Here is a 6,004-nt window from a genome sequence, read left to right on the forward strand (position 1 = left end):
GATTCTCCTTCCTCAGCCTCCCAAGTAGCTGGAACTACAGGTGCGTGCCACCATGCCTGGCTAATTTTTTGTATTTTTAGTAGAGACAGTGTTTCCCCATGTTAGCCACGATAGTCTCGATTTCCTGACCTTGTGATCCACCTGCCTCAGCCTCCCGAAGTGCTGGGATTACAGGCGTGAGCCACTGCGCCCTGCTCCAGTTTTCTTATAATGTGCTTATATTAGTTTATAATTTGAAAATATTTTGTAGTTCCTTCACTGAAACTTTAAAAGAGCAGGAATGGATTCTCCTTCCTTTCTTCCTCTCACAGGGAGGATAAATTACACAGAACAGAAAATATGAAAAGTGAATCACTCCAGACGTTAAGGCATGTAGAGAAATCCACAAAGAGCAGTTGCAAGGGTCATATTACCCCCAGTATATTACCCTAGAGTGTTGCATTTACCTGTGTTTCTTTTCTTTCTTTCTTTCTTTTTTTTTTTTTGAGACAGAGTTTTGATCTTGTTGCCCAGGCTGGAGTGCAATGGCGCAATCTCGGCTCACCGCAACCTTTGCCTCCCAGGTCCAAGCGATTCTCCTGCCTCAGCCTCCCAAGTAGCTGGGATTACAGGTATGTGCCACCACGCCCAGCTAATTTTGTATTTCTAGTAGAGACAGGGTTTCTCCATGCTGGTCAGGCTGGTCTCGAACTCCCAACCTCAGGTGATCTGCCTGCCTTGGCCTCCCAAAGTCCTGGGATTACAGGAGCGAGCCACTGCACCCAGCCTGTGTTTCTTTTCTTTTAGGGCATTTCCTAATTTGTAATCATATATTTATTAGTGTAATTATTTGATTAATATTGTCCTCTGCTACACTCTACAAGAAAAGCACTCTTGTTCATCAATGTATTGTATCTGCAGTGCCTGGCACATAGTAGACAATAAATAAATATTTGTTGACTAATAAATGAACAAGAGGCTATTATCCTAAGCACAGGAACAGAAAACCAAATACTGCATGTTCTTACTAGTAAAAGGGAGCTAAACATTGAGTACTTATGGACACAGAAACGGCAACAAGAGAGACTGGGGACTACCAGAAGGGGGAGGGTTTAAAAACTATCGGCCTACACTTTGGGAGGCCAAGGCGTGTGGATGACCTGAGGTCAGAAGTTCAAGACCAGCCTGGCCAACATGGAGAAACCCCGTCTCTACTAAAAATACAAAAATTAGCTGGGCGTGGTGGTGCAGGCCTGTAATCCCAGCTACTTGGGAGGCTGAGGCAGGGAGAATTGCGTGAACCTTGAGGCAGAGGTTGCGGTGAGCCGAGATCGTGCCACTGCACTCCAGCCTGGGCAACAAGTGTAAAACTCTATCTCAAAAAAAAAAAAAAAAAAAAAAAAATTAGCGGGGTGTGGTGATGCATGCCTGCAATCCCAGCTACTCAGGAGGCTGAGGCACAAGAATCACTTGAACCCAGGAGGCGGAGGTTGCTGTGAGCCAAGATCATGCCACTGCACTCCAGCCTGGGCAACAGAGCAAGACTCTGTCTCCCGGAAAAAAAAAAAAGACCAGCCTTCCCAAGATAGTGAGGGCCACATCTCTACAAAATAAAATTTAAAAATTAGCCAGGTGGCTGGGCACAGTGGCTCACGCCTGTAATCCCAGCACTTTGGGAGGCCGAGGCAGGCGTGTCACCTGAGGTCAGAAGTTCAAACCAGCCTGGCCAACGTGGTGAGACCCTCATCTCTACTAAAATTACAAAAATTAGCCAGGCGAGGTGGTGCGTGCCTGTAATCCCAGCTACTCGGGAGGTTGAGGCACAAGAATTGCTTGAACCTGGGAGGCAGAGTTTGCAGTGAGCTGAGATCGTGCCACTGCACTCCAGCCTGGGTGACAGAGCAAGACTCTGTCTCAAGAAAAAAAAAAAAAAATTAGCCAGGCATGGTGGCTTGCACCATAGTCTCAGTTATGTGGGAGGCTGAGGTAGGAGGATCAATTTAACTCAAGAGGTTGAGACTGTAGTGAGACATGATTGCACCACTCTATTCCAGCCTGGGCAATAGAGTGAGACTGTTTTAAAACAAACAAAGGAAAAACTGGGTACTATGCTAAGTATCTAGGTGACAGGATCATTTGGATCCCAAATCCCAGCATCACTCAATAAAGCCAGATAACAAAAACCTGCACATGTGTCCACCCTGAATCTAAAATGAAAGTTGAAAAAAAAAATTATGACCAGGTGTAGTGGCTTACGCCTGTAATCTCAGCACTTTGGGAGGCTGAGGCAGGTGGATCACGAAGTCAGGAGTTCGAGACCAGCCTGACCAACATGTTGAAACCCTGTCTCTACTAAAAATACAAAAATTAGTCGGGCATGGTGTCGCCCTCCTGAAGTCCCAGCTACTCAGGAGGCTGAGGCAGGAGAATCGCTTGAACCTGGAAGGTAGAGTTTGTGGTGAGCCGAGATCACGCCACTGCACTCCAGCCTGGGCAACAGAGCAAGACTCTGTCAAAAAAAAAAGAAAGAAAGAAAAAGAAGAAAGAAAGAGAAAGGAAAGAAAGAAAGAGAAAGAAAGAAAGAAAGAAAGAAAGAAAGAAAGAAAGAAAGAAAGAAAAGAAAGAAAGAAAAAGAAAGAAAGAAAGAAAGAAAAGAAAGAAAGAAAGAGAGAAAGAAGGAAAGAAAGAAAAAAATTATTCAAGGCAAACATCAAACATTAACTTTGGCCATTTAATGTTTCACTCAGAAATTAAACTTTCCTAACCCAGTGCAAGCTGCATAAAGAAAAAGATAATTTGGCTGGGCGCGGTGGCTTACACCTATAATCCCAGCACTTTGGGAGGCCAAGATGGGTGGATCACAAGGTCAGGAGATCAAGACCATCCTGGCTAACACAGTGAGACCCCCTCTCTACTAAAAATACAAAAAATTAGCCGGGCGTGGTGGTGGGTGCCTGTAGTCCCAGCTACTCAGAAGGCTGAGGCAGGAGAATGGGGTGAACCCGGGAGGCAGAGCTTGCAGTGAGTCAAGATTGCGCCACTGCATTCCAGCCTCAGCAACAAAGCCAGACTCCGTCCAAAAAAAAAAAAAAAAAAGATAATTTATTAAACCTTGGAACTGAGAAGGCTCAGCTCTGTCTGAAGACACGGCTTCATCTGAGGTCAAAGATGTCATGGAGTCTGATTTCTCTCTCCCCGTTTTAGCTGTACTTCTGTGCAGGCTCCATTCTCAGACTCTCTCCTCTCTGGGGCACAGTGACTACAGAAGCCTCAGCCCCACATCCTCCCACGCTCAGGTCTAGGGAGATCCTTCATGGCTCCTGAAAGGCCTTGAGGCCGGGTGCGGTGGCTCACGCCTGTAATCCCAGCACTTTGGGAGGCCGGGGTGGGTGGATCACCTGAGGTCGCGAGTTCGAGACCAGCTTGGCCAACAAGGTGAAACCCCATCTCTACTAAAAATACAAAATTAGCTGGGCGTGGTGGTGCATGCCTGTAATCCCAGCTACTTGGTAGGCTGAGGCAGGAGAATGGCTTGAACCTGGGAGGTGGAGGTTGCAGTGAGCCAAGATCACGCCATTGCACTCCAGCCTGGGCAACAAGAGCAAAAACTGCATCTCAAAAAACAAAACAAAACAAAACAAAAAAAGCATCACCATTTTCTACTGACCTTTTGGCTATGTAAGCAATTAATTCACACAATTTAATTTTTTTTTTTTTTTCGTAGAAAAGCACTGTTCTCTTTTTTTAAAAAATTGGTTTTTGGGGAATAGGTGGTATTTGGTTACATGAATAAGTTCTTTAGTGGTGATTTCTTATTTATTTATTTATTTTTGAGACGGAGTCTCACTCTGTCGCCCAGGCTGGAGTGCAGTGGTGCCATCTCTGCTCACTGAAAGCTCTGCCTCCCGGGTTCACGCCATTCTCCTGCCTCAGCCTCTTGAGTAGCTGAGACTACAGGTGCCCACCACCAAACCCGGCTAATTTTTTGTATTTTTAGTGAGATGAGGTTTCACTGTGTTAGCCAGGATGGTCTTGATCTCCTGAGCTTGTGACCGACCCGCCTCGGCCTTCCAAAGTGCTGGGATTACAGGCGTGAGCCACGGCGTCTGGCCTTTAGTGGTGATTTCTGAGATTTTGGTGCACCCATCACCCGAGCAGTGTACACTGTACCCAATGTGTAGTCTTTTATCCCTCACCCCCCTCCCACCCTTTGCCCTGCGTCCCCCAAAGTCTATTGTATCATTCTTTTTTTTTCTTTTTTTTGAGATGGAGTCTCACTCTGTAGCCCAGGCTGGAGTGCAGTGGCGCAATCTCAGTTCACTGCAACCTCCACCTCCCTGGTTCAAGCAATTCCCCTGCCTCAGCCTCCTGAGTAGCTGGGATTACAGGCGCACACCACCACACCCAGCTTATTTTTTTGTATTTTTAGTAGAGACAGGGTTTCACTATGTTGGCCAGACTGGTTTTGAACTCTTGACCTCAGGCAATCTGCCTGCCTCGGTCTCCCAAAGTGCTGGGATTATAGGCGTGAAATACCGCGCCCAGCCTATCATATCCTTCTTATGCCTTCGTGTCCTCATAGGTTACCTCCCAATTCACACAATTTACTCCACAAGTAATCTTATAGACAGGTTCAAAAGTCTCAGCTTGTAGAAGGAAAAATAGAATTTCTGAAAAATAAACAAGATTAACCTTTAGTTTCATGGGTATACTTATCTCCAAACTCACCAAGTTGTATATGTACAAAATGCTCCAATAAAATGGTGTTTAAAATTAAAATAGGCTGGGCATGGTGGCTCAAGCCTGTAATCCCAGCACTTTGGGAGGCTAGGGTGGGCAGATCATTTGAGGTCAAGAGTTGGAGACCAGCCTGGCAAACATGGTGAAAAACCCCATCTCTACTAAAAATACAAAAATTAGGCGGGCAAGGGAGTGGCTCACGCCTGTTATCCCAGCACTTTGGGAGGCCAAGGCGGGTGGATCACGAGGTCAGGAGTTTGAGACCAGCCTGGCCAAGATGGTGAAACCGCGTCTCTACTAAAAATACAAATATTAGCCAGGCCCAGTGGCAGGTGCCCATAATCCCAGCTACTCTGGAGGCTGAGGCAGAAAAATCACTTGAACCCAGGAGGCGGAGGTTGCAGTGAGCCGAGATCGTGCCACTGTACTCTAGCCTGGGTGACAGCAAGACTCCATCTCAAAAAAAAAGTACAAAAATTAGCTAGGCATGGTGGCACACACCTGTAGTCTCAGCTACTTGGGAGGCCAAACCCAGGAGGTGGAGTTTACAGTGAGCCGAGATTAAGCCACTGCAGTCCAGCCTGGGGAACAGCATGACTCTGTCTCAACAACAACAAAAAAGTTAATAATAATAGTAAACGAGGCCAGGTGCAGTGGCTGACACCTGTAATCCCAGCACTTTGGGAGGCCAAGGCAGAAGGATAACTTGAGGCCAGGAGTTTCAGGCCAGCCTGGCTAATATGGTGAGACCCCCATCTCTACTAAAAATACAAAAATTAGCCGAACTTGGTGGCACGCACCTGTAGTCCCAGCTGCTTGAGATTGCTGGAACCCAGGAGGCGGAGGTTACAGTGAGCTGAGATTGAGCCACTGCACTCCAGCCTGGGCAACAGAACGAGACTGTCTAAAAAAAAAAGTAAATGAATGAATGAGGGAACAGAATTGGCCTGTCTCAGGATTACTTTTTGGGATAAATATTTCCAATTAAAGGGGCAGACTGATTCTCAGCACTAAGAACCATCATCTCTCCCTCTGGTAGTGATGGTCTCAGAAATTACATTTCAAGAGGAAAACAGAAAGACCAGAAATAGGACTACAGTAAGCAGCAAACCAACTCACTTGTCAAATGAGAGTATCTAGGATGGGAGCCTGGAATCTGCATTTTTAAACAAGTGCCCTCAGATAATTCTGAATCAAGTGGTCTGGGGACCACAGTTTGGAAAACATACCCTAGAACATCCTTTTGGAGTCTGAGTGTTAACCTCACTGAGAGTCCTCCAGCTTT

Source organism: Hylobates moloch, unplaced genomic scaffold (assembly GCF_009828535.3).
Source record: "Hylobates moloch isolate HMO894 unplaced genomic scaffold, HMol_V3 SCAFFOLD_5, whole genome shotgun sequence".
NCBI classification, from domain to species: domain Eukaryota; kingdom Metazoa; phylum Chordata; class Mammalia; order Primates; family Hylobatidae; genus Hylobates; species Hylobates moloch.